Source organism: Sphaerodactylus townsendi, linkage group LG04 (genome assembly GCF_021028975.2).
Source record: "Sphaerodactylus townsendi isolate TG3544 linkage group LG04, MPM_Stown_v2.3, whole genome shotgun sequence".
Classification (NCBI taxonomy): Eukaryota; Metazoa; Chordata; class Lepidosauria; order Squamata; family Sphaerodactylidae; genus Sphaerodactylus; species Sphaerodactylus townsendi.
Window position 1 is genome coordinate 136742341 of NC_059428.1, and position 11248 is coordinate 136753588.

Below are 11248 nucleotides of genomic sequence, written 5' to 3' on the forward strand. Positions count from 1 at the left end.
ATCCTCAGTCAGAAGGCCTCCCACAGGAATAAGAAATCAGTAGAACTTGAAAGTCCACCCTGGACCACTGCATGACACTGAAAGCTCTTGCAACCAAATACCTCCACAGAGGAAAATCCAGCCTATATGTAGCATTTATTGATCTAAAGGGGGCATTTGACTCCGTAGACAGATCACTGCTATGGCTTAAATTACAGAAGCTTGCTATAGAACCCAGGCTTCTTTTACTAATTAAGTCTCTATATAGTAATCCCACCTGCCAGATAAGATGTTCGTCATCAGGTCCTTTGACACCCAAAATATTGGTCTCAAAGGGGGTAAAACAGGGTTGTGTTGGCACCTGTATTATTTAACCTTTTTTTGTATGATCTTGCCCCCATTCTGAATAACTCCAACCCTCATTGTCCTTATCTGAATAGTGTTCCTTTGTCCATCCTCCTTTATGCCGATGATGCAGTCTTGCTATCGAGAACAAGGTTAGGTCTCAAAAACTCCCTGATCAAATGTGAAGAGTATTGCCGAAATAACAGGTTGGTTATAAATCCTGTGAAATCTAAAATAATGGTGTTTTCCAACATCTTTAGACCCATGAGATGGTCCATCCAAGGGGTTGACATAGAGCAAGTCAAATTGTTCAAATACCTTGGGATAACATTTCACCACTGGTGCCACTGGAACAATCTAGAACTGAACACACTTAAAACCGTAGAAATGGTGGTAGATTTCAGGAGAAACCCTCCCATCCTACCTCCTCTCACAATACTAGACAACACAGTATCAATAGTAGAGACCTTTAAATTTCTAGGCTCCATCATATCTCATGACCTAAAATGGTCACCTAATATCAAAAATGTCATCAAAAAAGCACAACAAAGAATGTTCTTTCTGCGCCAACTCAGGAAGCTCAAACTGCCCAAGGAGCTGCTGATACAGTTCTACAGAGGAATCATTGAGTCTGTCATCTGCACCTCTATAACTGTGTGGTTTGGTTCTGCAACCCAACAAGATCGACACAGACTTCAGAGAATAATCAGAACTGCAGAAAAAACAATTGCTGCTAACCTGCCTTCCATTGAGGACCTGTATACTGCACGGGTCAAAAAAAGGGCTGTGAAAATATTTACTGACCCCTCGCATCCTGGACATAAACTGTTTCAACTCTTACCCTCTAAACGTCGCTACAGAGCACTGCACACCAAGACAACTAGACATAAGAACAGTTTTTTCCCGAATGCCATCACTCTGTTAAACAAATAATTCCCTCGATAATGTTAAACTATTTATTATATACTTATTATATAATTACTGCACTACTTTTTTCATCATTCCTATTACCCATCTCCTCCCACTTATGACTGTATGACTATAGCCTGTGCTGACATTACATTTTATTTTATTTTATTTTATTTTATGATTTTACATTTTTTGTTTTCATTACTACTGATTGTTTCCTGATTGCTTACTAGACCTATATGACAATCATTAAGTGCTGTACCTTATGATTCTTGACAAATGTATTTTTCTTTTATGTACACTGAGAGCATATGCACCGGAGACAAATTCCTTGTGTGTCCAATCACACTTGGCCAATAAAGATTCTATTCTATTCTATTCTATTCTATTCTATTCTATTCTATTCTATTCCATAAGTTAAGCTGGACCACTGCAGTAGAACTTCCCCTTCCCCTTGGAGTACGGTAGAGGCAGCAGGTTTCGTGCGACTGCTTCAACAAAGACATTTCACCCATCCCAGTACCAAGACACCAATATCAAGATCACACATGCGATTATGATGCTATGTGCGCTTACACTCAGAACCTACTGCCAGTGGCAGCTCTGCAAAGTGCAGCAAGAGGTGACGTGCGTAGTTGACGCTGGTGATGCTCTGGCATCCACTGTTTGAGCTCACATTCTGTTTGCTGGTTGCAAGCAGGAAGCCAGTCATTTGACAAGCTGTTCTGATGTGTCTAAATAAATTCTGATTCATCTGATTACAATGCTTTCTCATCTGATTACAGTGTTTGCTCTTCACCACTGCATTTCCACTGTATGTCCGTTGCTGCCCTAAAAAATAGTGTTTGATACGGTTTTTAAAAAAATGATATTTACTACTTAGGAATCTCTGCAGCTAATGTTGCAGTCAGTTCGCAAATAGATGCCATGGGCTGAACGGGCCCAACGAATGAGGGGATAAATGGCAAACTAGTCCATAGGTCAGACAAGGTGGCCAATTCAGTGACCGAAGGCAGGGAGGGGTCTCCAGCAGGGTGCCTGTGGGGGCCATGAAGCTTCCCAGCACCCTTCCTGGCACTCCCCCAGTGCTTCTGACCAACAGGACTGGCCATGGGAAGACCTGACTTGAAAAACAGACAAGCAAAGCCCTGTCCTAGCAACAGCTGGCAACCCAGCACTGCACGAAGGAAGGTCAGTTGTGTGCAAGCAAGACTATCTTTTTAAGTATGTTCCCTTTAAAATGCATCTTGTCAAGCAGAGCTTCTTCCTGAACTGTGGAAGAGCTACTAGTTTATGTGTAACTTCACTCCTTGAGATTCTGTGGCTGGCTCAAAAAGGTGAGGGACGCCGGATTTAAGCGACACAGGACTCTTTTCTAGTAGCTGAGACAATGTAGTCCTCAGGCCAGGCAAGAGCACTTGCAAGTAACAATGACCTGACCTTCAGCATTAGTTAACTGCTTTAAAGGCTTGTTTCTTTTTAAAAAAATATTGTGGCATTTTTAATTATAAGCTGCCTTGAGCAGGACTAATCTCCACCCGTGCCTGCAGCCTGGCATGCATGTATTTATTCTCTCACCATTTTGTCCCCAGGTAGGGAAAACAGGTTGTGTGAAGCAGGGCCAACATCCTGCAGATAACTGGGGGTCCCCTTCTATCCCCTCCAAGGTGCCATTCATGTCGACTAAACCTCTACAGCAGTCTCCAGATTACAACCCCCAGATGGCAGCTGGAGTGGTAAAGCAGCATTTGACACCCTCTGATTTGCTCATTCCGAGTTCTTCCCGCTTTACACAAAGATCTGGATATATTATTTTGGTCAAATGTATGTAAAGGTGGCCAAGGAGACATAGCGGGATTTCCATTATTCCCTCTCTCAGTTTTCAAAGCTATAACCTCTCCATCCCCTGCAGAGTTACTCCAGTGATTTAACAGGGTTTAGATTGGACTGGAGGAGGCCCGCACTGAGCAGTTCCAAAGGGACAGCTGTGTTCGTCTATTGCAGTAAAAATAAACAGGCGTCTTGGAGTGGCCTTGAAAAGTGCAGTATTTCAGCCTATGCTTCTGTGAGTTAGACCTACCTTCAATCAGATGCACGAAGGGTATAATAATTTTGCAGACACATTCCTAACCAAAGTTATAAAGATCTGACTGAATATATGTCCTGCTTAGACAGTTCATCCTCGCCGTCTCTAAATGAATGTACTCATTTTTGACTGGAGATTAATTTATACCCTACAACAGGCTCTCTCCATCTTTTCTGAACAACAGCCTTTGGCAGGGACTCCTACTCTCTCTAGACTGCTGGACTGACCCAAACTACTGGACTGACACCTCCAAAAGAAGAAGAAGAAGAAGAGTTTGGATTTATATCCCCCCTTTCTCTCCTGCAGGAGACTCAAAGGGGCTTACAATCTCCTTGCCCTTCCCCCCTCACAACAAACACCCTGTGAGGTGGGTGGGGCTAAGAGAGCTCTGAGAAGCTGTGACTAGCCCAAGGTCACCCAGCTGGCATGTGTGGGAGTGAACAGGCTAATCTGAATTCCCCAGATAAGCCTCCACAGCTCAGGCGGCAGAGCTGGGAATCAAACCCAGTTCCTCTGGATTAGATACACGAGCTCTTAACCTCCTACGCCACTGCTGCACAAGGAGACAAGGAACTGAGCGCCAGAAGAGGCTTACAATCTGCAGATGGAGGGAGAAAGAATAAGATGGAGCAAGAAGCCCTTTGACGCCCCCTTGTTCGTGGCCCTGGCACAGGAATCACCGACCAGAGGGAGCAAAGAGCAGCCTTCGTATCCCTACCCGGGTCTGTGATTGGTAAGTAGCAAAGCCCACCATTCCTGTCTCAGGACTCACTCTCGTTCTGAGCAGTCTTACAGGGTGGTGGCAAGGAGAAAATGGTGTCTGGGGTCTCTGACAAGGCACCAAGCTAAAAATGACCACCAGAAGAACCACCAGCCACTAAGTCTGTTTCAGTGTCCGGACTGGCCTATCAGCATCCTGACCAACCTATCCTGGTAATCACAAGCTGGGAGTTGGGAGTGGAAGGGGGTGGGGAATAGAGAGAGGTTGGATTTACTATCCCAGGGGTAGGCAACCTTTACCACCCAAAGAGCCATTTGGACCCGTTTTCAACGGCCCCGAAGATCTACCGAGCCAGAGAGGCAGCTCCACCACCTCTGGTTTGGCCCCTCCACTCACCTTTCCTTCCAGCACTGCTCTGGAGGGCTGGAGGGCTGGAGGGACACGCCCACGCTACCCTCCGACCTCCAGGCCATGTGGAGCCGCAGTATAAGGCTAAAAGAGCCGCATACGGCTCCGGAGCCGCAGGTTGCAGACCCCTGTACTAGCCAAATAATCTGTTGATTAGAGGAACACAAACAACAGAATGGTTGCTAGCTGTACTGCCCTGGACTGCAAGTAAGGAATCAAACACTTGGCAAGACAAGAGCCCTGCAAAACTTGGGACCCGAGTCCTGTTGCAGGCTGAATTACTGCCTCCTGCATGCCACTCTGCCCACCTTCCACGCACTTTTGCTTGGCATAGGCAGATGTAGGACATGGAGCTCTCCCGCTCCCTTCTTCTGAGTGTGTTTGGTGCAGCCACCCGTGGGGGTGAGCCTGCCTTCCTCATCTGCAGACCCACGCCCTTAACCCCCTTTGTGAGCAGCTCAGCAGGGTAGGCACCTGGCTTGCCTTAATGCTCTGAAGCTGACAGAGACACGTTTTGGCTCCAGCTGGAACTCAAGAACCACGGTGGTGTAATTTATGTCATCCGCTTATTTAATTCATTTATACGCCTCGTTTCTCCAAAGTTTCTCCACCACCAGCATTGTTCTTTCCCCCTCTATTTTATGCTCACAACAACACTCGTGAGGTAGATTAGGCCGAGAGAGTTTGATTGGCCCAAAGTCACCCAGTGAGTTTCCATGGCTTCGAACCCAGATCTCCCAGCCCGACATTCTTAACCACTGCAACATACTGGCTCTGGGGACCCACGTTCAAAGACTCAGTCTCCGGTGGAAGGTCGTCTTGGGCCAGGCACTTTCTCTCAGTCTAACCTAACCTACCTCACAGCATTGTCGTTGTGAAGATAAAATGCAGGAGGCAAAAACAATTTTGTGAGAGGTTTTGAGTGCTCACTGAGGAGAAAGTGGGGTATAAAATAAATAAAATGTGGATTTGGTCAGCTATCTGGATGGAAGATACTCATGATCCATAGAGAAGCAGGATAAATCTGTCCCAAATGTCATTTTTTTTTACTTTTTACTCTTCCCATTTGCTCCTCTGCAATTTGAATTAATAGCTTTTTGCCACTGGTGGTAAAAATGCCACCTGATTGCATCTGACAATGGTCAACAGCTAAACATTCCTTGCCTCCACTAGAGCCTTTCCCATGGGAAAGAGCCTGTAGGCGACCTTCCCCCCCGCCCCCCCCCCCCAATGCAGGCAGCAGCCAATACAACTGGATCGGTACCAATCACTGCTAACCTGTAACCTAACCTTACCAGGTACCCGACACTTCTGGGAATGCAGCTCAATTGTACAGCCAGCTCTTGAACCAGAATTAGGCCTGGCCTGCCTGGAGCCCGGCTTTTAAAAAAACTGGCATATTACAAAATGCATCTTAAATTAAAATTATCAGTATTTATGTCCCTACCTCATTTGAACAAATATTAAATTTCAGGCAAATCTAAGCACAAACTATTTTAATTATTTGGGTGCTGTGTGGTTTCCGGGCTGTATGGCCGTGTTCTAGCAGCATTCTCTCCTGACATTTTGCCTGCATCTGTGGCTGGCATCTTCAGAGGGTCTGATGTTGGGAAAGCAAGTGGAGTATATATACCTGTTGGAGTGTCCAGGGTGGGTGAAGAAACATTGTCTGTGAGTAACAAAAAAGACAACCAGGTCAATAGTTGAGGGCATCTGAATAGAAGTATGAGTAACAATGAAGTCTATAGCATGGGAGTAACAATGGAGATAGAAGGTCACTGGTGGGAGCATCTGAATAGAAGTATCCTGGCCTTTGTTTCCTTTGTCTACAGTCATCCTTTGTTTGTGTGGAGCTGGTTAGACACTGTCTTGACTCTAGTATTTTTCAACACTGGCAGCCAACACTGGACACTCCAACAGGTATATATACTCCACTTGCTTTCCCAACATCAGATCCTCTGAAGATGCCAGCCACAGATGCAGGCGAAACGTCAGGAGAGAATGCTGCTAGAACACGGCCATACAGCCCGGAAACCACACAGCACCCAAGTGATTCCGGCCATGAAAGCCTTCGACAATATATTTTAATTATCATTGCATTTTTTAATTTGTAGAATTTAAACTGGCAAAAGTATTTTTTTTTATTATCACCTAAATAAAGAGTTACTACTGCTGGCAAGGCCAGATGGGTACACAAGCCCAGGGGAGCCAGAAGCCAGGGGCTGGGAAATCCCATGCTGTCCTGGAAGCCATATCCACAAGCAAGCCTCGGGTCTCTTGTTCTCCAGGAGGTAAATGGCCCTCCTTTTCAGATCTTCACAACACTCTGAAGGGCCAAACAGTTCACTGGTGAATACCACAAAAAGCTCCACACACACCAACTGCCCAGTCAGTTTACAAATGGCTTCCGATTTCCATCTGCAACTTCAATTCAGTCCATCGGTATTTTTAAAAACTTATCCTGAGTCCTTTTCTGTCAAACGACGCTCAGAGCAGCGATACTCTGTGCTCACCCCATTAAGCTCTGGAAACCCAACAATCTCTAACCAGGCTGCTGTAGGCATAGACAGGAGTAATCAATCATTAAGCAAAACTTGGTAGCTTCATTTTTTTTCCCCGCAGGAACCACGCTGACCACCTACTTTTTGGGGATGCCCTTCAAAAGGTTCCTCTCCGGCTTTACCACGAGTGGAAAGAAGGCTTATTCGTGATCCAACAGCAAAACCTCCGAGACGCCAGTCAAACCTGAAATAAAAGAACAATTCTTCAGCAAAGTTTGCTTAATTGCAAGTCGGAACACATCGACTTCTGTTCACACCACTGTTTGCGTTTTGCTTTCATTCATCTCAGATGCTTCAAAAATTAATGTGGAGAAGCCCTAAGAAGCCATGGAGAAGAAGCAAGAACCATGAACCAGAAGCAAGAACCATGAACCAGAAGGTCACAAAGCAGCAGTGGCGTAGGAGGTTAAGAGCTCGTGTATCTAATCTGGAGGAACCGGGTTTGATTCCCAGCTCTACCGCCTGAGCTGTGGAGGCTTCTCTGGGGAATTCAGATTAGCCTGTGCACTCCCACACACGCCAGCTGGGTGACCTTGGGCTAGTCACAGCTTCTCGGAGCTCTCTCAGCCCCACCTACCTCACAGGGTGTTTGTTGTGAGGGGGGAAGGGCAAGGAGATTGTAAGCCCCTTTGAGTCTCCTGCAGGAGAAAAAGGGGGGATATAAATCCAAACTCTTCTTCTTCTTCTTCTTCTTCTTCTTCTTCTTCTTCTTAAGTCGAAAAAGATGCCCAAAGATTGCCGCACAAGGTTTGTGATTCTGCCCAGCCAGGTTCTCTGTTTTTTTCTTGCTTAGCTAAGGCAGACCCTTTCGCTCCTTGTTAGCCAAACGCATCGCTGCAAGTCTGTTTGCCAATCCCGAACTCAGATATTTACCCTCCCCACAAGCCAGCAGAAAAACAATAGTGTTGAGAGCACGAATACGTTGGAAATGTGGATTAATTTCAAACTCATCACGTAATCTAGCGATATTTCCCACGAGATCCCCAAACAGGTCGCAGTACTGCAAGCCATTATTTCCATATTTATTGGAAACAACACGAAAGCCCAATCAAGGCAGGCAGTTCCCTGGGAGAATGATCACGATGAGAATGGAATTAACTCTTGCCTGCCTCAGGAGAAACCCGATCCTTCGGCACGGACAAGATTTGCCCAAAGTGACTGGTTGCATGTTCCAGACTGCTATGCTGCCAACGCCCACCGTGCTGCTCTGAGTAATTACAGCTAGTTAATAGCCGTCCAAAATGACGCTCAATTGGCCATATGAAAGGCGTGAAAGCATTCTGAGAAGTGACTCACTGACCAGGGAGCGTTGCCTGCAAAGTCTTTAAAGCGGCAAGCCAAGAGCTGCAAACACCACCACAGAACACGCATGAGTCTCTGGGAGGGCACACGTGTGGGGAAACAGGGGCTGGCTTGGGTATCAAAAAAGCTTTGTTTAAAGGGGAGGGAATGAAAGCAGTAATTACGAATTTTGCACGCCACATCCTTTTAATACTTCAAAGACTGCAGGACATCTTATGATGGGGGAAAGTGCTGGCATGTTGCAGGTGACTTATTATGGCAACGCCACAGGGTTTCCGAGGCAAGGAACTGATAGAGGTGGTTTGCCATTGCCTCCCTCCGCGTAATGACTCTAGTGCCATGGTGGCGAACCTATGGCACTCCAGATGTTCACTCCAGATGTTCATGGATGACAATTCCCATCAGCCCCTGCCAGCATGGCCAATTGGTGTCCAATATTATATTACTATGGGCCATCCAGGTTATGACATCAGGTCATGACATCTCATAGAACAGTGGATTGACAAACAGATTAAAAAATGGTTGTTGGGGGTTTTCCGGGCTGTGGCCATGGTCTAGTAGATCTTGTTCCTTACGGTATGCCTGCATTAGGAACAAGATCTACCAGACCACGGCCACACAGCCTGGAAAACCCACAACCACCAGGTGAATCTGGCCGTGAAAGCCTTCAACAATAGATTAAAGAATGTTTAGCGTGAGGTATTCATTGTTTAAATCACAGGTGTCAAACTCGCGGCCCTCCAGATGTTATGGACTACAGTTCCCATCATCCCCTGCCAACATGATGCTGGCAGGGGGTGATGGGAGCTGTAGTCCATAACATCTGGAGGGCTGCGAGTTGACACCTGTGGTTTAAATGAACAATTCAACTGAGATACGTTTGCCCCAGAAAGCACACGTTGCCTGCAGACAACAACAGAGACACCACAGACAGGCACTCTTGACTCCGCCTAACTTGGGGTCCAAAGGACGTGGCACTCATGGGAAGCAGTGCCCAGTTACGCCACATCCATAATGAGGGTCTTTTTTGTCCCCCAGACCCGTTCATCTCAGTAGCAGCAGCTGCGCCATTTCTCCGAGGAACAGAATTCCAAGGAGCAGGCTAGGGAATTAAGTCAGTGGCTCTTTTATTGCCAAACTAATTGAATGTAATTAAATTAATGGCAGCCTCTAACTGGAAGTATTACAAACATCTAAGGAAAGCTTTTGCTTTACAGTTAGAAAAAGTCGCTTCCAGCATGACAGCCCAGTTGGGGGTCCAGCTCAGGACAGGAGGGCAATTCAGATTTCCAGGGTTCATTGGGGAGTCTATGACTGATAAATAGCTGTGTTAACTTTAAGTGGACTGACAAATCATCAAACATGGGAAGTACTTTGTTTCCTTAAATCAACCACCCTTTGTCTGCTGCATCCTCAGGTAACTGAATACATCCAGTGGTGGGATCCAAAAATTTTAGTAACAGGTTCCCATGGTGATGGGATTCAAACTGTGGTGTAGTGCCAATGGGGCTGGGCGGGGCACGACGGGGCATGGCCGGGCATTCTGGGGGCGGGGCATTCCTGGGCGGAGCTGTGGCAAGGACGCAGCCACTGCGCCGGTCCTTGGGCAGGAAACGAATGCACACAGGCGCAGGCTGCCACGCACGCCGGTGCACCTCCTGCTAGACTGCTTCAAGTTCTGCACGCTACTGCTGAGAGGAGGGGCGTAACGAAGGCAAAAATCGCATGGCAAAATCACCAATTAGTAACCCCCTCTCGGCACACACAAATAATTAGTAACCTACTCTCGGGAACCTGTGAGAACCTGCTGGATCCCACCTCTGAATACATCTATGAAACACCAGACTGTGATTGTTCGATGACAGCACAGCCACACTCTGGTGGCTTTTCAAGATTTGGAAACATGTTAAACATTCAGGGAGAACTGCTTGCGTCGCCATTCAGAAATCCCCAGCAGAGGCAGATCCGGCACTTCAGACATCATCGTGTCGTCTGCACTGACCTTCATCAGAAAGCCACGACTGCCAAAGGTGCAGCACACAAACAAGGACATTTTGCATGCGAGGCCATTCCACCATGAATGATCCCAACTCCAATCTCAATGCAATTTGCAACCACAACAGAGGCCAAGTGACCTTCCGCAAAGGGAAAGGCTGAGCAATGGAGGGTATCCCGTCCAAGCCAGGCAGGGAGGGCACCAACACAGGCACCTGCTGCCATTCATACTGCTGCTGTGCCTGCCCTGTGCCCAGCCTTCAATGTTATCACCGTGTGGCCTGAGCTGGATAGTCTCAGCTAGCCTGATCTCATCAGATCTCAGAAGCAGGGCCAGCCTTGGTTAGTATTTGGATGGGAGACACACACCCTTAGGGCAATTGTGACTTGACAGCAAAAACCAAGAAGTGACCTGCCAGGGAAGAGATGGAGCCACAAAAGCTGTGTGCTGGCAGGCCCTCGTCCATGAGCCCAGTTTTCACGGAGGGACTGCATCAGTGGCCCCCTCCCCCTGAAGACAGTCATCTCCACCCACAGCCGGTCCAGGAGTCCCTCTCTGGCATGGGCCACTGGGCCTCTCCGCTGAGGAGTTTGGCTTGTGTATCCACCACCAGGCAAACATCTCAGCAAGGTTGGGAAGGGTGCTCTTTACCCCAGTCTCGTTCCACTGTAGGCCACCATTTTGATCCCCTGCTCCACTCCCTCCATCCTCCATCTCCTCCTCCCTCCACCTCCATCACACTCCTCACTCCATCTCCTCAATCAGTCTTCATCCGTCCTCAAGGCATGCCACAAACAATGCGGTGCACCAAATCCCAAGTCACTGTCAGCCAGACAGGTCTCCTCGGTGGGTCAGGTCTGAGGATCAGAGTCAGAGTCAGAGTGAGTCAGGTGGTTTTTCATAAGCCAAATTTTGTCATTACGTAACAGCCCTTCTACAGA

The 11248-nt window shown here is 47.2% G+C and overlaps 1 protein-coding gene across 4 annotated transcripts in view; it reads right to left on the minus strand.

Annotated features, from left to right (window-relative positions):
* Positions 1-7209, minus strand: part of ENOX1 (ecto-NOX disulfide-thiol exchanger 1) — a 334756-nt gene extending 327547 nt beyond the window's left edge. For 3 of the 4 annotated variants that reach the window (XM_048493488.1, XM_048493489.1, XM_048493490.1), the window contains exon 1: positions 7091-7193. The gene's annotated coding sequence lies outside the window, so the exon portion shown is untranslated. Of the gene's footprint in view, positions 1-7090 lie in introns of all 4 variants that reach the window. The other variant, XM_048493487.1, reaches the window with a different exon arrangement.
* Between the last annotated feature and the right edge of the window lie 4039 nt (positions 7210-11248).